The sequence below is a fragment of the Galleria mellonella genome, unplaced genomic scaffold (genome assembly GCF_026898425.1).
Source record: "Galleria mellonella isolate WM207_F2 unplaced genomic scaffold, CSIRO_AGI_GalMel_v1 utg80, whole genome shotgun sequence".
In the NCBI taxonomy this organism is placed as follows: Eukaryota; Metazoa; Arthropoda; class Insecta; order Lepidoptera; family Pyralidae; genus Galleria; species Galleria mellonella.
In genome coordinates this window covers 1,673,188-1,694,321 of record NW_026442157.1, presented here as the reverse complement: position 1 = coordinate 1,694,321, position 21,134 = coordinate 1,673,188, and positions in this window count along the sequence as shown.

Here is a 21,134-nt window from a genome sequence, read left to right as displayed (position 1 = left end):
TCGCCAGCAATTTGTTGAGTATTTCTTTCGTCTATTTACTTTCATCCCCATTACGTATTACAGTAATTGGTGGCCGTTGGATTTATCTCCAATTTTGTGCTATCGTACGTGAATTGGTTTACAATTTCATTGTCGATTAAAGCATTATGGTTCTAATTTCTATGCTGATATATATATATATATATAATTTTTGCAATTGGTTTCTATCAGTGAACATAAGTGGAATAAAATTCCATTCTTATTTACTAGGATGAGAGCATCAGACTTACAGGTCCAATATTTCAATCCTTACTAATAATATATATGTAAAAGTGAGTTTGTTTGTTACCTTTTAGTAAACATTTTCTTCCACGCACAATGAAAATATTAAGTCCAGCAGCAGTATTTAAGAACAAATATAACTTCTCCTTTAATCAAAGGTTGTCTGTAAGAGATTGCCCTAGCGATAAGATCGCCTTTTGTACCTTTATGTGTTCATTTCAATCTATATTTATGTTACTGTATTTCACTTAAATTATTCACTTGTCATTGTATATTTTTATTATGGTGCAATAAAGAGTTAAATAAATAAAATAAATAAATAATACCTTCAAGAAAACGGCATATAGCTTCTTAAAGGACCGGTTATACAGCTGCAATTTTTCTAATATTGCGAGATGCCTATGGGCAGTGATGATTACTTATCAGATAAGCCGTATACTTGTTTTTTCCCCAATGTCACAAAAAAATAACACTTTAACTGCTTAACTAATTAACGTAAAATTTTATATATACGTACTCATGTCTCTAAGCGACGGTTACCACTTTTCATCAGGTGGACCGTCAGCTTGTTTGCCATTCTAAGTTGTATAAAAAAATATATATGGGACAGAAAAAAATATAGGCTACTTTTTATTCCGATCAGTAAACGTCACGTTGACGAAGCTTTTGCCCGCAAAAACTCAAATATAACTGAAAGATTTTTTTTTCAATAGTAATGGAATGAATAAAACTGGATCTGTACATAAACTGAACATGATCGGTTGATCATGTTTATGTCTTGAACATATTTTATTTTATATTTTATACATAATTTTTAATAATTAATAATTTTTTATATATTTTTCTATGATAATACTTGATAATGAGATTGAGGGATGAATAGCAGTGTCCCTCTTAAAACATCACCAAGGTCTAACTGCGGTTGCCAACCCACTTGTAAAGTGTGGCAACTACTGGCAAAATCTTTATTACAATATATAATAAGCCTATGTTCAGCGGTGGACAGTTAACGGTCGATACAATAATAATAATAAAAATAGAGAGAAAATAATAAGAGATCTCTCTATAAGTCCGCCATTGTATTTTAAATAATTTTAATATGCCCAACATAAAGTATGTACAATAAAGATTTTACAATGCAATACAGTATAATCCGTTAATATATGAAACAGAACTATTAAAAAGTGATCTCTACGCTAACTAGTAATAAAAACCTTGAAAACTTGCATACATTTTATAAAAACAAAAGCTTCAGATGGACCCTCTATGTAGCCGGCGAATTCTCGAATAGCTTAATATATCAAGTTGAGTGTAGGCACAGTTGGCCTATCTTGACGAGCATGTTTTGTATTCATAGTTCAATCCATGACATAATATATATATATATATATATATATATATATATATATATATATATATATATATATATATATATATATATATATATATATATATATATATATATATTGTAATAATATATTTTGAAATAAAAATAAATATATATATTATAGAATAAATATGAAAGTTACATTTATTATAGATTAATTGGTTTTATTGTATTATTTTGAAATAAAATCTTAAATTATAGAATAAAGAAAGTTTGTTTTTAGATTAATTGGTTTAGTATTATCACTGTAAGTAAAAAAATATGGTATACTTAGTTTAGCTGCTCTATGAAAGGGTTAAAACCCACCTATATCCACTGTTTCCCATATCCTGAAAAACTTTTAAGGTCGTCGCTCTTTCCACTTAGGGTTCATCATAGATGAATACTCTTTATTGCTTCCTCCAAAACATTACAATAGTAAACTTATTATAGATACAAACAATTACAAGAAATGATCACGCTGATAAAACAATGGGCAACCTTATCGTTAAAAGCGACCTCTTCCAGGCAACCTTTGGATGGAGAGGAGTAGTTATAAACAGTTTTATTGGAGGTACAAATGAAAGTACAAAAGAAGTACAAATGATCTTCAGTTATATATAACAACAATACTAAAACATTCGTCATTTAAGAATGCAATGGTTAATAGTCACTTGGCTATAGTCACGCTATTACAGTGTACATATAGTATATATAATCTTATGTAATAAAAAAGGCAATCTCCTATCCCAGACGTGAGTATATCTAGGCCAATGAACCCATGGAGCTATTACAGCTATTTCCTTTCAGTTTCCGGTGATCTTTCCGCCCTTTCCGTTTACTCTCGTCTTCGTATGAAACAGATTTTTGTTACTTCTTATGTTTGTGTTTGTACTCGTATACATTATATACGAAGAAAAAAAAGTACTTAGCATATAATTAATTTATAATTATAGGGTAATTAATTGCAGAGAGTCAGTGGATACAGGTGGCTCAGGGCCTTTCCTTATGACATTCTATGGAGGAGGCCTATGTCCAGCAGTGGACAGATAATGACTGATATGATGATATTGATGATATTATTTATGTACAAATAAAAACCCATGATTTAATGTCGTATATTTTATATGGAACATAGAATAAAGAGTTATTGATGTCCCAAACGATGTAAAGTGGTAACACAGTCAATAAACATAAACAGAATTATAAATATTACAGATTACACAATTATTTACAAAATACCCCTCAATGTGTTAACATTTCTGAGGACTAAAGTGTTATAGACATAACAGCTTATAACTCAATGTGTTAACATTCCAACCGTGAAGCAGTTGTGTTTGCATGGCTGTAAATGTTATAGACAATAACAGAGGAATAACACCTGAGTTCTCAGGAATGGCAACGCATGGGGGGGTATCATGGGCGAAATAGTATACTCTGTTATATCTACGCTCATGTCTATAGGCGACGGTTATATCATTTTGTTTTCCATTCTAAGATGTATAAAAATAAAAAGCTTACATACGTAGGCACGTACCCCATAATTTCACTTTCACACTGAAAACTATTCCTAATTTGAATCAAAATAATAAAATACCCTTTGCCAATATTAAAAAAAAAAAAAGACTCTAGTACCAATAAAATTTTTACAATATCTTACCAATTGCGGTTCTACAAATCAAGATTACATATAATACTGTTATTAGAAACGAGACAGCGAACACTTAAAGCTGTTACATTCGAAATGAAATATCATTTCCTCAAAGCATTATGATTTCACGAAAGTGGTTTGACATTATTTCAAGCTAGCAGTAATGTTACAATATCATGATCCCGTAAAGTTACATCATTCGTTGTTGAATCGCAAAACTTTTCCAATTATACAACTCTATTACGATTTTTTTTTCTCTATTACGACGCTGTGGGATTTCTCGCAATATCCGTCACTGTGAATAATTAACCTTTAACTAGTAAACGTCTTCGACTTCGTTCATTTAGATATTTGATTGATTTATTAATTAATTTTCTATAATAAGATTGGCCTGAAGAGATCGCTATTTAGCAATATGGCCGCCCATTGTTGCATCTTTATCTTGCTTTTATATAATTAATTGTACATTTTGTGTATGTACATATTGTTAATATTTATAGAATATATCATTCTTTGAAAACAAAAATTAAGAGTTTTTGTTCATTCATTCATTGTAAATTACAGCGTATGGTCTCGGCATAAAATGGAATGTCTGTATATTGTCTATGATGCGGACTATCAGTTCCATTTATAGAAACTGATTGGCCAGCAGCGTCCCTCTTAAAACATCACCAAACCCTAACTGCGGTTGCCAACCCACCTGCTAAGCATGGCAACTACTGGTAAAATCTCCCCAACAGGGGAGGCTCATGTTCAGCAGTGACCAGTTAAAGGCTAATATGATTATAATTAATTATGGTATTGCCACCATAAATTATATTGGTAATAAATATTAGCTACTCCCCAAATATTGATTTCAAATTCCATTTCCCCCCTAATATTAAAATCCATTTGGAAGGTATGGTACTATAAATCTGGCATAAAATTACTAAAAATAGACTTCCAAAATGCCTAGTTTTGTTATGGTTTAAGATCGAATATTTATTTTTGAGGTTATGATCACTCTTGTGATAAGACGAAATAATATTATTTTTATATTCTTTCACAGACTTTTGACCTAAATTATTAGTTAGATAAATAACTTCATGTAATGATTTCGCAAAATATATGAAAGTGTCAAAAAACGCTGGCACTATGAATAAGTCCGTAACAAATAAACAATGTTAGAAACAAAATTGAAGACTGTGTCACATCCGCGCGTCCCTTCGGGGCTGCTACTCGTATCTGTCCTCTTGCTGACTCCCTTGTGTTTTTGCATTTATTTTCAAACGAGTAAAGGGCCAAAAAAGACTATATTATAATAACAATATATGTCGATAAATCTCTATATTATGATGAATATTGTAAGAGATGACAAAATGAAAAAAGCAAATAAAATGATAGAATCTTAGACTATATAGGTAGAGTGTTTCCATACAAATACTTCGTAAAAAACGGGTCAACTGTTTCATACAATTTTGCGTGATAAATACGAGTAGTAATAATTATTTCCTTTATAACTTCTATTTACATTTTGTCTTCTAATTTCTACATCCTTTTAATGCGTAAATACTCATTTTATTTTTTAAATAATACGTTAAAATACATTGTACGCGTCAGTATATAGAACACTGATAAAAAAACGAATCAGCTAATTTAGTAATTAGCTGACGGAAAATTGACCCATTTTTGAGGCTCGAGGCTCTATTTATATAATCTAAGGGTAAAATATAATCTGAAGGTCACTACGAATTGAAACCTATAAACCTACTGTAGCAGGTCAGCGTGGATATAAGATATTAATGTGTTCCTTAAGAAGCCAATTATCTAACATCGTAATACTCCCAGATTATTATATTATACTAATAATCATTCTGATCCTTGATCAGATTCTATCCTTAAGGACTTTTCATAAAAAATATTAAACTCGCCGTATTAAATTTTAGGTGTGTAGACGTGAAATGAAACGGCTATGTGATGAGTAAAAACGCTTATGGGGTTAAAAGATGTTGTCATTTATGGTTATCAATACTGCTTTTACCAACTTAATAAAATGTTACTATATAGTTATTAAAAAAATGAGAAAATTATTTTGTATATATTTTTTTATGTTAGCTCTTTTTTATTTTATAGACTGTTAATAAGATAAAAAGACACTCCAAACTTATTTACATATATTTAAATAAAAGTAATTACTTACGTACTTAAACTTATTTTACAAAAGTGATAATCCTATCTAATTTTTCTAATGAATATTTTAATCTCTAATTATTCTAAGAAATTTCTAATTTCTCTCATTTCTATTCACCCCAACCTCGGGGTATGTAGAAAATGAACACATTTTAGAAAATTACAAAAAACCTAGGCGATTTAGTTAATAATATATAGTTAGCCAAATTTTAAAGATCCCTCGTTGTAAACATTGTATACTATATATATATATATATACATATATATACTAGTTCAATAACAAATTATTAAATCTGTTATCCAAAAAATAATATTCGATAACAGACTTTTAACATATTCAAAATACATATCCGACCAATATGGATGATATCGAAATGGATGATGACCTTTTTTCCGCCATCGATGTCCAGAGGATTTTAATATCAGATCGGTATCCATATTACCTATACCTATTGTATATTGAATTATCAAATATTACTATGCAAATAGATTAACTTGAAAAAAAATAAACAAAATATCAAACTGTTTCTATTCACCCCGTTCTACGGTATTTAAACAATAGGAGAGTTTACTGTTTGAAATAAAATAGAACCATACAATTTCCGGAAACGGGTAAAATATAAATATAAAATACGAGTATGAGAAAATGATTCAAAGGATTCTCCCACAGAAAAACAAAATTTAATATTTATTTTAAAACCAACGTAATCCCGTCGTCCCTAATATCCACTACGATGAAAACAACAAGAATTTAAAGCACAAAATAATTCAATTAAGCAAATACCGGGAGATCGACCGCGAAAGCTCAGAGGTCGGCTGCAAAAGCCGCGGCTAATCTGACTCCATCCGTCTCAAGAAACCCGAGTAATTCTTAATTAATGCCTTTGAAGACAAGACGTTTTCTCCCATTTTTCGGAACTCGCCGGCGGGTAATGGACGACGATTAAGAATAATTTTTATTATACACAATATTTATTTAAAGATTGACTAGAATTTTGTGGATTGCTGGAAAAAAAAATTACTAAGTTGTCTCCGATTTAAATTCTCAAAAATACTACGTTGTATAACGTTATTTGAGTCCTATTAATTGTACTCGTATAAATTCACTGTTAAATACTTGAATGACTTTGAATTAAATTTGTTAAACTCTTGGACCATATTCTACGTTGATACATGAAACATGTTTTATCCTAATTAATGCAAATACATCATCTATTATTATAAATGTGAAAGTGAATTTATTTATTTACTTATAACATTAGTGACGAGATCTAAAAGCCCAATTGCTAATAGTATCGATAAAATAAAACCGAATAGAAAAAATCCTTCTTTTTAAAGTTGGTCGAAAACGTACTATGCCGTAGTCTCTCGCTAGTCTAAGACATTTTAAAAAGTCACTTTCCTCCCAGAAATTCGTCGACACATAAACGGATACGATAAAAAGTCGAGACTGCAAACTAAGGCGTTTTATTTTACTCTCGCTCAGCGTTTTTATTGGATGCATGAATTTATATTTTACGTTGAAATATAAAAGCTATTGTCACTCACAATTCTCGTATTAAACTTCCCGTTCCTGGGACTTTCCTCGCGTGTATTTAAATGCCAAAATGATAAACATAAAACATTTTGTATTATTCTTTATATACAAGATTAGTCGTAACCCACTAATTTCAATAGAAGGAAGACTTATTTATATACACAAGTACATACTTGCTACTTTCATTGCAAAAAAAAATAAAAAAAAAAACAATGAAATTGTTGTTGAAAACTGAATCTTATTTTTTTTTTTACCTTTAATATTGTCTATCTCTATACTTTTATATTACTCTGTTTCTCTTATAGTTAACATTTGTTTCATTGTACAGAATAGTTTTAGGTTTTTTTAATACTAATTTTTACCCGCGATTTCGTCCGCGTGACCAGAATATATAAAGGATGACCCAGAAATGGTAAGAAAGGTAAAATACTTTTTTTATATTATCACTAGTTTTTATCGGCGACTATGTCTGCGTGAATAGAATATCACTGACTGGTATGAGAAGAAACCTATAACCTTTTCTATGCCAAATTTCATAATCATTGATTGAGACGTTAAGACGCACTAAGATAACAAACAAATTCATTTTTACATTTGTAATATCTAATAAGATGTTTATTTAAAAAAATATATTAGAACTAAACAGTTCTAATATATTTTTATTTATAATAAACATTGATATTATAAAAACCTACGTAATTGCAGTAGGGAATAAAAATGTCTTGGGACCGGACCACGACCCATGTGAAAGCTGTAGGCGGACAGGCGGCTAATTAAGGACATTCCCAAGTAGACACTGAAGCGGCGTAGGATAAACTTTTTTCCTTGACTCCGAACACCCTGAATCCGTCTTGTTCTTAGAATAATTTAATGATAAACTTTTACTTTAGGTACTTTATCTATTCTTAATAAGTATGTTTATATGATTTTTCTATTGTATATATCAGCCGTTAACTGTCTACTGCTAAACTTAGCCTCTCCTACAAGAGGGGTTTTGCCAGTAGTTGCCACGTTTGGTAGGTGGATTGCCAACCGCGGTTAGGCTTTAGTAATGTTTCAAAAGAGACGCTGCTGCCCATCTCTCGATATAAATTCCCTTAATTGCCTCTCACGATACCCACGGATAAGGAAGCGGTGGCCCATTCATTGGTTAGGACACACGGCACATTTTTCTGGTTTGGATCGCTGTATTCTGCCGTTACTGAGCATACAAATATTATAAATATTTACAATAATGGTTATGGTTGCCAATTTCAATTAAGTGAGCAATCAGCTTGTTTTCCATTCTAATTTGCATAAAAAAAGATTGAAAAATGAAATTCCTAGAACACAAAATATTATATTTTCTATCTGTTCTCCTTTAACCAAAGGTTGTCTGTAAGAGATTGCCCTAGCGATAAGACCGCCTTTTGTACCTTTATGTATATATTTCAATCTGTTTTTATGTTACTGTATTTCATTTGAATTATTCACTTGTCATTGTATATTTTTATTTATGGTACAATAAAGAGTTAAATAAATAAATAAATAAATAACTAGAACCGATGGGATTTGATTCGACAACTCTGCTATCCGGGCTGAATATATAATAGACAGGTGTGAGTTCGAATTCCATAGTATCGAGTTTTCGGAAGGCAAATTTTTCAATCCGTTAATAATTTAGAAATCCCAAATGCAGGTTTTAATAGCAGATTAATTTTGAAATATGTTCAATGGGTACTAAATTAACTTTTTACATTTTTGTTTTGAAATTTTTCAACTGTTTGCTAACAAAAAATTCAGATTGAATAAGGTGTCCGCGGAAATATATCGCATGAGGTACATAGTTGAAATTGTTTAACATTACGTTTACACTTAAACTCTTTTAACAATTTTAATGTATGTATTCAATCGAGTCATCTACTTATAACTATTTCACTGTAGGTTTCAGAAGTAAAGAAAAAACATAATATATGTATTATATATTTATTTATTTTATTTATTTATTTATATATTTATTTATTTGTACTTATAATTACTTTACTAAAATTAAAATGTAGATTGATCATATTTATGATGCAAGTATATTTAAATTAACTGTTATAACTTTTGCCCGCGACTTCACTCACGTGTGGTATTAGATTTTGTACGGATGTTTTAAACTATTATTATTACTGTACTGTTAGTCGTATATATATATATATATATATATATATATATATATATATATATATATATATATCCCCTTCAAAGTACTCCCCCTGTGACATAATGCACTTGTGCCAACGCCGTTTCCACTGTGAGAAGGCTCCTTGAAAGTCCTCTGGTTGTAGGTTTCTCAGCTGCCCCGTCGTAGCTTTTTTTATCTCATTTATGTCCCCCAAATGCCGCCCCCGAAACCAATTTGGTTTTTGGGAACAAGAAGAAGTCACACGGGGCCAAATCCGGCGAATAGGGGGGGTGTTCGGTCACCGTAATGGAATTTTTACTCAAAAACTCACGGACAACAAGAGAGGTGTGGGCAGGGGCATTGTCGTGGTGAAGAATCCAACGTGCGCCAATGTCTGAGCACATCGACGTAGAATTTTCCATCAACTGTCTGGCCTGGAGGGACGAATTCTTGATGGACAATCCCCCGAACATCGAACTCTTTCTCGGCCCTCTCTGAATCTTTTTAGCCACTTGTGGACGGTTGGTTCCTTCACAGCATCATCCCCATAAACTGTTCTGAGATCGGCAAAAATTTCACGGCCATTCTTGCCGAGTTTCGAGAGAAACTATGCTCTTCAACGGAAGCGGGCTCCATGCCGACGGGGTTTCGTTAAGAGGTAACTTCACAGATGGCGTGACAAGCCAGTCCTCCGCACGGCGGTCAGACCAGAACTGAAGCATTGTTAGGGACATAAGGAAGGGGTCCTGCGCTTACCTGGCCTCCCCACTCCTCTTTCTCGCATTCCAGAACACTTTTATACGAACTTTCCGGACAGACCTCGTATATTGGACTCACAGTAGTGCAGATCCAAGTGACATAAAAAAATTAATAGCATTTTTAGAACTTTAAAAATTCGTCGTGTGTGCCCCGGCATAGAAAGGGCCGCCCCTTCCTTTCCCGTGGGTGTCGTAAAAGGCGATATAAGCAATAGGCAGTGTAGGACGACTCCTCCTCCGTAGGACCTCTAGGAAGCGACGTCTTTACATGTATTGCAGGGAGTCAGTGGATGTAGGTGGCTCGGGGAACCGTTCCTTATGGTAGTCTACAGGAGAGGCAGTGTTCAGCAGTAAACAGTTAACGGTAGATATAATGATGATGATAATCATCATTTTAATTATCTATCACCGCTTCTAATTTTATCCGTCTATCGATTTGCCAATAAAATTTTAAACGGCTCATACTCTCGAGACCTTTCAACTGTAACTTTTTTTAGCTATTTCTCTAAAATATGAATGATGGTTAAAATTACTTTCGATCGATCAGAAACTTAATTCGAAAACTTTGAATATTTTATAAAAACAAAAAATTTAACATTACTTCAGTTCCTACTTGAAATTAGTAAAAATATGTGCCTATTATATATTATTATATATTGTTTATTGCATAATAATATTATTGGATTTGTTAAGGTGGTTGAGCCGGAGTCATTTTCATACAAAATATTTTTGTAATACACGCTGCAAGTATAAAATACCAAATACTAAAAATTATTTTAAAAATCCTAAATCCGCAAATTAAATTGGAATATTGATGTATTATTGGTACTGTCAGTAATTGAAGGCTATTATATACTCTACTAACTTTTATCCCCTACTTTGTTCACGTGACCAAGATATGTTTATTGACAAATTGCAATATCTATGCCCTTCTCTGACCCATATAGTACGTACCAAACATTGAGATAACAAACAAACTCACTTTCTCATTTATGATATTATTAAGGATAAAATACTAGTTCGCAACTTTCTTCAATATATTTTCAATTCATTAATTAATTATTATTGACTAGCGACCCGCCCCGGCTTCCCACGGGTGCAATACTGATACTAAATATACCTACCTACTAAAGAATGTCCTTATAAACAACGTTTACAGCTTTTTTGTCATTAGACAATACAAACATGATAAAGTGCTATAGGGTGAAGTGCGGCCTTCGACACGCTATCATATAGACACGCGCCGCCGGCCGGGCCGGTACCGGTACCGCCGCAACGCTATGTCCCTGCATTTTAAATCCATGATATCTTCGGAAATATTCATTTAAATTATATATTGTAAATTCTCATATTGATCTATATTAAATTGACAATGTAGTTAAGGTACTTAATTGTATAAAATTAATGCTGTATTGCTTAAAATCACTTCGTAAATAACCCATTTTTTCCCGTAAAATGTAAAGGATAAAAATGGTTATTGTGGGTTATCCTTAAGAGATATACATATATCATCGCGGACTTTTTTGTTGACCTTTTTAAGGTGTACAATACTGTTGTACATTAATTTGATTTATCTTGTGGGGTTCAGCCAGCGTATGCAATGCAAGCGCAAAAAAAATGTGTTTATTGACGACATCACATTAGAAACCGTTAAATTTATCAGTGTTTCTTTACAATATTGTGCATTTATTATACACATAAACCTTTCTCTTGAATCACTCTATCTACTAAAAAAACCGCTTCAAAATCCGTTGCGTAGTTTTTAAGATTGAAGCATACATAGGGACGGACAGACAGTGACAGCGACTTTGTTTTATACTATGTAGTATGTTTATGATGATGATGATGATAGATAGATAGATAGATACTCTTGTTTGATAGTGATTACAATTATTTTGTTTAATTCCACTGCCATTAATATGTGTGCGATTGCCCTGAAAGATTGACTACCGTTATTATTTCAGAAGTTCTATAACCTTCCATATTAGCCATCAATCTCCAACTGCCATTCCGTCCACGCACGTTTTGTGACACGTGTTTCATTTTTAAACAAGGCATCTTCAGGTAAATTTATAGGTCACTACTCGATACCGAACGGTTAACACTGGGCTCTGAGCAGCGATCTATTAATTTACAAAGCTGTACAGCCCTTTAAAAAAACCCCGGAATAAGAGTTTCAAATGAAGTCAAAACAATTTACGACATTGTTTATGTTTAACTATGTATATAAATAGCATACATATGCTATTTATATACATAGTTATATCTCCATACTTTTAAGAGACAATCAAATATGATTATGAAAAACTCGTTTCTGGTAACGAATAGCCAGAGTATGGTAAATTAAAATAAACATGCCAGAAACGCATGCCCGCTGTGTGCAATATTTGCACGTATGACTATGAATAAACGGGGAAAAAAAAAACAGGTTTTTACGTAATTTATTCTGTTTCAAAACCATGACATGAAAGTTAATGAATGAACGTAATTTAATTATTTATTTAAATTCATTTAACTCTTATACACTGTGCGAAAGCGGACTTAGTACTGAATCTCATTTTCTCCCTTCATATACATCATCGTCACTGACAGAGTTATATAGAATATGTATTTATTTATACATACTTTTGCACACATCAAAATGGCCGTGTGGTCCTGGCATAGAACAGGCCACCCATTCCTATCCCGTGGATGTCGTAAGAATCGACTAAGGGAGGGCGAGGGATGAGCAACAGCGTCCCTCTTAAAACATCTCTAAAGCCTGACTGCGGTTGCCAATCCTGCCAAGCGTGGCAACTACTGGCAAAGCCCCCCAAGGGGGACGTTTATATTCAGCAGTGGACAGTTAAAGGCTAATATGATGACAATGATGATGACAAATTTAAATATATCTACAGGACGGACTTGAGGCCTGATGGCATTCTCTACCAGTTAACTGTTACACGTAAACAGAGAGAGTAAATGGCAGTGCATTGATTTAACAAAACAATTTGTAAATTAAATAAATATTTTGAGTGAAAACGACATTAATACATTTTGAGATAAATGAACAATAATATGCTTAAAAAATTATGCATACATAAATCACATTCATAACAATACATATGTATATAAATAATTATATATAATACATATTAATATAATAAATGTATAAGTCAAGACTAATTATATAATAGTACAGATTGAAGCTCTTCATTGTTGTGATAATTTGAAATAATGTTTTGAACGAAGGAACTTTTTGAAGGAATATTTTAGGTTTGGGTATTGTTATTGATTCGAGACTCTATTCTGTGATGTATATCATATTCATAATGTGATATCATATTCCTTTCACGCTTTGGAATCAACTTCAAGCAGCAGTATTTCCGAACCGATACGACATCGTAACCTTCAAGAAAAAAGTACATTCTTTTTTAAAAGGCAGGCAGCACACCTGCTTCTAGTGTTGCGGGTGATCATGGGCGGAGGTAGTCACTTACCATCAAATCCTTTGAACACTGTGTTATAAAAAAAATATCGCCAATTACATACTTGCCACTCCAAGATATATAAAAAGAAAACATAATTTATACAATGAGTTATGTATACCTACTTACGATTTCAGATATTTCATGCATAAGGCAATTTATAAGCTGCTACAAGCGCTGCATTTTAATTTTAGATGTATGGAGATAAGGCTTTAATTTAGTTAAACATAACGGTACTCACTTAGAGTTTTATGATAATTTCGGTCTAAACTTTAAGATATTTTTTTTCTCATTTTTTTTTATACAACTTAGAATGGCAAACAAGCTGACGGCCCATCTGATGGAAAGTGGTAACCGTCGCCTATAGACATGAGCAGTACCATGGACATAACAGAGTATACTGTTTCGCCCATGATACCACCCATGCGTTGCCATTCCCGAGGACTCAGGTGTTATTCCACCGTATCCAGTAAATTCACGCCACATCCCACCCTTCAAACCGAAACACAGCCATGCAAACATAACTACTTCACGGTTGAAACACGAATGGGACAGAGGTACCCAAACAATCGACTTTTGTGACTTTTTGACAAAATTCTCTACATTTTGTTCAAACATAGATGTAATAGGTATATATTCTTTTTTTATTTCTTAAAAGTGGTAAATTGTTGTCATTTACCATTAGATAAGTATGCAAACAAATATAAAACTCGTCTGGTGGTAAATGGTCACTAGCCTATGGACAGACGTGACACGTGCACATTACCGGACCTAAAGAAACCTTAATACAACCTTATTGAAGAACCCCATATTGTAGTTTATAAAAAAAAAACCCTCGTTAGGTATATAAAAACAGGGATAACCACGAAAAGCTACACGTATATCAATTCCAATACAATATTTCCGAAATTAATTTAAAATATTTCATAATTTGAATGTGCAAAAGTGCCTCCACCTTTTTAACGGTCGAAAAAAAAGAGTGTGTTAAAAAAATTATGTCCATAAAATATGTTACAACATTCCTTTACCACTCCGAAATTCAGACACAACTTGGCAATTTTTCATAAAATGAAATCATCATGCAGGATAGCCTTGTAGCGTTGTAAAGATATATGGAGGTACAAGATTTCTTTGTTCTTGGGCACGTGTGTACTCCGCTTACGAAATTGAATTTATAACTTTATAAAGCGTAACAACGAAGGAAGAGATTTTGCGTGTAGGCACGGATAAAGGCCGTTAGCAATCGGTTTACTTTGTTTTTCCATAAGAACCTCGGTTAGAGACGTGCCTATATAGATTTATTTACTTATTAATTTTACATGGTATAGTTAAAAAGGAAAGAAAGATGCTTGAGGCATTCGAAATGTGGACATGGAGGAGAATGGAAAGAATAAGCTGGACAGAAAAAGTAACAAACGAGAAAGTCTTGAAAATGGTGAATAAGAGAAGAACATTAATAAAAACAATAGAGAATAGAAGAAGAAAAAAACCTTTTACAAAATGATGAAAAAAAAATAAAAATAAAAGACAAAAAAGGAAGGAGAAGAGCGAAGAATAACTACATGGGACAGATAAAGGAAACCCTAGGTTGAGGTAGATCAAAGATATGGCCTAGAATAGAGTTCGTTGAAAGAAAATGCATGAATTAGTTGCAACGACAAAAGAAAACTCTTAAATAAAAAGAGAGAGTTGAAAGCATTTTAACGATTCCTGTACTAAGCTATAGACTTGTATTGCTGGAATCATGTATCGTTAAATACAATTTTTTTACACTGATGCAAACTTAGCCGTCTTATTTATAAAAAATATCAATCCACTATAAGCCCTCTAAAACAAAGAAATAACGTGTTTATAAAAATCTTTATTCAGAAACACACCTTAACTCTTCTTTAACTATTCAATAGCGACGACAGATATATATGATGAGATATATTATAAATCCTAATAATTCATTAATTCTCCACACAATGATATAATTAGTTATGTATAAACTTAAGTTTGTCTAGTCCTTTTTGTTTAAAAATTGTACACACATTGTCACAGTATCGTACACCGCTCTACCCGCTGACATTGATGCTTCTTTCCACTTTGGGTTTGCTGGAAGAGAACCCTTTTAGAGTTAATCTCGCATTTGCACATTTGCTTACCTCTGTCATATTTTTATGCATTATTACAATACAGTAATAAATAAATAATTCATACTAATTGCTTGGCCTTGCGTACTATACGGATTTTAAGGAACCATATGATGAACATTTTGGGACACATACCAGAACTTTCAAACTACAGCCAATATAGTATAGTTTGTTTCTTAAATTAGTCTGATCAAAAATTGAACCAAGAATCTAATTTGTAATAAATATAATAAATAAACATTAAAAAATGCAAGCTACCAGAACCTAATGTATTAATTTTATATACATATATAAAAATATTTTTTACCCTCAATTTTACCGCCCCTCATTTCTGCCGCTGTAGGCAATTTCATGATACATCCCCCATAGTTAGATATTTTTGTAAAATTGTTAACGTCATTATATGATAAAAAAAAATCCTAAAACAAATTACCTGTTCCCTATATTTACCAGAAAATGTAATGAAACCCAATACAGTGTAAAATTGCCCCAATTAATTTACCAGGCGCTTCGTTTACTCCCTTCGATTTTTTATTAATTTTATTGATTAAATTTAGTCCTAATAACAACACCGCTTGATAAATATAAACTGAGGATATCGAAAATATAAAATATTAATATTGTCAAATATTCCCAGCTAGTCCCCATCAATTATTATTATACACAAAGCAACATGCCTACTACCATAGCCATATTTAAGAAGGAAACTCGGAGGTGCCAGAGAAGGGGCTATGTCCACCCCGAATTTATGTAGTGCCTACCTAACAGCGAGCCGAACTTTCTATATACGCAAAGACATGTCTGACAGTAAATAATGCGCTTTTTTAAGATGTCATAGAAAATAATTTTAAAAACAATAATGGTGGGAGCACTGCGCCAATGAGAAGGTCGTCAAAATGTGATAAGTAAACCATTGTAACCTAAATAGGTAGTTATTTATAACTAGCTCTTTTTCCGCTAGTTTGTATGCGAGTTTCAGGAGTTGGAAAACCAAAAGATCCAGGTTGTCTGTAAGAGATTATTTTAGCGATAAGGCCGCCTTTTGCATATGCATATTCTGTATAAATACTCCTTGTATACATCTTTTTTGTGCGCAATAAAGAGTTTATTATTATTATTAGCACTCCTAGATAACGTATCAGAATAAAATATACAACAGTTTTAATTTAGACCTTCAGGGACACAATAATGAAAAATTGCATACAATTTGGTGCAATAGTTTTTCCGTGATAAAAGAACAAACGTTTACACAAATAGGCGGACTTAGTTTTTAAAATTAATGTATTGGCTTGTATTTCTTTTATTAAGACGTCTCGTATAAATTTTACTTAAATATGTCCCATGTACAAACTAGATGATAGTTTTTTTTTTTATTATTATTTTACATTGCTTCTGTCGCTGTTTTAATGCGACATCCTTCATATCTTTGTCATATTGTCTATCTTATACATTTACTGAGTTTTTTTTTTCCGAATTAAATATAATAATATTTTATAATATATATAGATATATATGTCATAATATAAAAAAAATACACTGTAACTACTTGTGTTCGTCACTAGTTTAGATATTTAATTCCGTTTTCCTTACTAATATTTGTTAAAATTTTCTTTGTAAAATTTAAAAATGTAGTTCTTTTGCCATTATCATTTATAATATACTGTAAGTTATAATAATAATAATATATAATATTTAATTTAATATCTATTACACTTACTAGATGATAGTTACAATTTTATTATATTAGTAAAATATATCACACACAAGGACCAAGTGAAATCCTTAAGTCGATGAGATTGGTCGAACCGCATATATTTTATTGCTGGAGCGATTGGTGTAATCATGAAAGCTTTGTCGTGTCATGTAACTGGCTGAGGGGTCGCGAGCACGATTGGAAGGACGAGCACTCCATCAGAAACGTGATTATGATCAATGAGAGTAGATAAAAATGATTACTCACTTCATAGTGTTACGATTTACTCCATGCGCTAGTTTTTTTTTTTTTTTTGATGAGTGAAAATGAAGTTGTTGCTCCGCCTTTTCTATCAGTGTACGGTGGCGAGGCACCATTGAGAAATGATAAATGAGGATGAAGTTTGACCCATCATGATGAATTTGACAAACATTAACTACGTTGAAACAACAGTACAACAAAGCAGTTGTGTTTTGCATGGCTGTGTTTCGGTTTGAAGGGTGGGATATGGCGTGAATTTACTAGGTACGGAGGAATAAAACCTGAGTCCTCAAGAATGGCAACGCATGGAGGGTATCATGGGCGAAACAGTATACTCTGTTATGACCATGGTACTGCTCATGTTTATAGACGACGGTTACCACTTTCCATCAGGTGGACCGTCAGCTTATTTGCGATTCTAAGTTGTATAAAAAAAAAAAAGATGATTTCATAGGAAAACTGTGTAAAGGTCGACCTGATAGAGTATATTGCTAACAATGATACTGATAGTAATTACTATTAAATTAATAGTTATGTTTTTTAAGTTCATCATGGTTAGATTTTCAGGGGGGACCACGTGGAAATCGACCTGATATGGTATACCGTTATAGGTCTGATAGACCCATTACTAACAATCTGTTTCACTTTAAGTCGCATCAATATCTATATATTGGTAGAATATATAGATATTGGAGCGATACCGATATTATTCATGTCTAAAATTTAGTACACAAATAAACAATATCCCAGATTAACACTTAATTTATACATTATTACATGCGGCAGAATATGGCATAGCCAATGTTAACTAAACTAATGTATTGAAATACATTGAAATAGTACAAATTAAAATAAAGTTGTTTGCAAGCATTGTATAGTAAACACTAGCGAAGACCCTGTATTATTTTTAATCATTGCAGTCTTGCAAGGACTTGAAAACTATAAAGATACCGCTGAGCTTGAGCTCAGAAATAACTACGAGAATATGCTTTTTAATTAAATCTCTCTTTGAGAAAATTTTTAACCGACTTTGAAAAGATAGTTTTCATTTGTTGCATAAAAAAAAAGTATCACCCATTTCAGTATCACTCTTAAAATCAGATATCTATATTAATTTCGATGGGGTTCTTAATTCCGATATTACATATCGGATACCTGATATTAAATATGGCCGTTATTGGACCAATATATAGATATTGTATCTACGATATATAAATATTACCGTATATTACCCACCCCCACTAAATTTTATAATAACCATTCAATTCACATTCAAACTTTCACATTGTAAGTGTTACAGGATAAGATCACTTACAGGAAAAGCTAGCAATAAAACAATTACAATGTAAGAACAAGAATTTCTATCTTATAATAAAATATAGGGAATGGAAAAATAAAAAATTGTCTAGTAATTTCTATCTTCAACCGACTTCATAAAAGAAGGAGATTCTCAGTTTGGTCCTATTTTTTGTGTTTATATAACTCAGTCATTTATAAACAGATTTGATTTTTTTTATTAAGATAAAAGGATATACTTTCAAATTGATCTCATAGAAATCTTATTAAAATCGTTTCAGTAATTTAATTTGAAACAAAAATAACTTTTTTACCACGATTCGGCCCGCTTCGCACGGGTAGATAAAATTTCCAAAATAAAATAATATAGCCCATGTTATTCGCTGGTGACGTAACTTTCTGTAAGTGATAGAATTTTTAAAACCGTTTGAATAGTTTTTGACTTTATCCCTTACAAACAAACAAACAATCAAATCTTTCCTTTTTATAATATTAGAATACACGATTAAATACCGTGCAACTTTAAGCAATCATTGCTTATCAATTTGTGCAAATAGGAAATCAGATTGTGCCTAGATGAGTACATAAGATGTAAATTGATAAACCCCTAAATGCTTCCCAGAGACAAAGGGATCGAGATAATGGCGACCTTGGCACGGTTCGCGGACGTTTCCTTTTTCCCTTTAATCCCGAATAAATGGAAAGTCGAATTATTTATTTTTAGCTTTACCCGCGCAACTTCGTTTTGTATAAACAATTTAGATTATTCATCAATCTTGATGGAGTGACGATTAATCTGCTGACAATGTATTTTCTATACATTATTACGTAGCGAAAATGGTAGCATTACTAATATGGGCGCCCTCTAGTGTGTCAAGTCTTTGTTGAGGGGAAGATGATTGTTAGGACACCACGCCGGCATACACAGAACATCAGTGTACGCCGGCTGAAGAAACCCAGTGACCCGGAGGTCGTTGCCTCCGGAGTAGAAGCCGGAGTAGTGGGGTACACCCCGAGGCCCCTACCTCGCCCGCCCACACATCATCCGGCGGGCAAGAGATGACCATGTTGTTGTTATGATTGTTAGTAAAAAAATATATATAGATGTCTATAGAAGAGAGCGAGAAACCGACCCCACTGCCTTTAAATCATAAAGAAGGAGGAAGATGCTACACCGACATATGGTACACATACCAACAGTGTATGTCGGCTTAAAACCTAGCGACACAGAGGCAGTGGCCTCCGGGGATGATGCCGGGGCAATGGGATTTTCCCCGAGGCCCTCTCGGGGCAAACCCCATTGCCCCATTACAATATCTCGCCTGCCCTCACCACCAGGCAGGTGTATGAGATGACCATGATAATAGTAAGATTGTTAGTAATACCGACTACTGTGGGGGGAAAGGGATTGTTAGTAATGGAGACTAAAAATCCCATTGTTAGCAATATACCCAACCAGGTCGACCTCCTCGCAGTTCCCCCTGAAAACTATCATGGTTAATTCCTGATGAATTCATCATGATAGGCTAACTGGCCTGTTTTTTTATTCTCATCTATCACCCTTCCCTGGTGCTCCGCCAGCATATCCCGTTAGTGCAGGCAGGGTTACCATTCCATTTTCATCCACCAAAAAAAAAAATACCGACTACCAGTCTCATTGTCAGCAATATACCCTGTCAGGTCCTGTCAGCTGGTCCCACCTGGAAACGATCGTGCTGAATTCCAGGTGTATTCATCACGATGGGCTAACTGACTTACCTTTTCATTCTCACCTATTATCCCTCACTGGTGCTTTGCCAGTCCATTATCAACTATTAAAAAAACTTTCGCTGGATGAAAGCCTCTGACAGCTTTATATTCCTTTTGATTTACGAAGCAATCCAAATATAAATTAATTGCTAGAGTTTTAAGTTGGGAAATTAATAAATTACAATTAAAATATTAATAATTTTAATCGTAATTGCAAGCAACAATTTGTTTGTAAATAATTACTTAAAACTCAAGTATTGACAATCCTTGTTTTTTTATAACTAGCTATATCCCACGGTATTGCCCACGTAAATCAGTGCATTAGAGCAGCGGTCCTTAAACTTTTTAGCTGCTACGTTAGGATATAACCTACACATGTGGGAGGAAAGAATTGTTAGTAATACGAATTACCAATACCATTGCTAGCAATATATCCTGTCAGGTCGACCTCCACGTGGTCCCTCCTGGAAACCATTGTGCTCAAAGTTAGACTTTCAGGAATAAAACTGTGAAAACCGCTTACAATTTGATGCAGTACTTTTTACGTGATGCTGGAATAAACATACAGGCAGCTATTACAATATCACTATTTAAACAAAAACTGTCTTCACGCCAAGTCTCTTATAGGCCCAACATTGAATT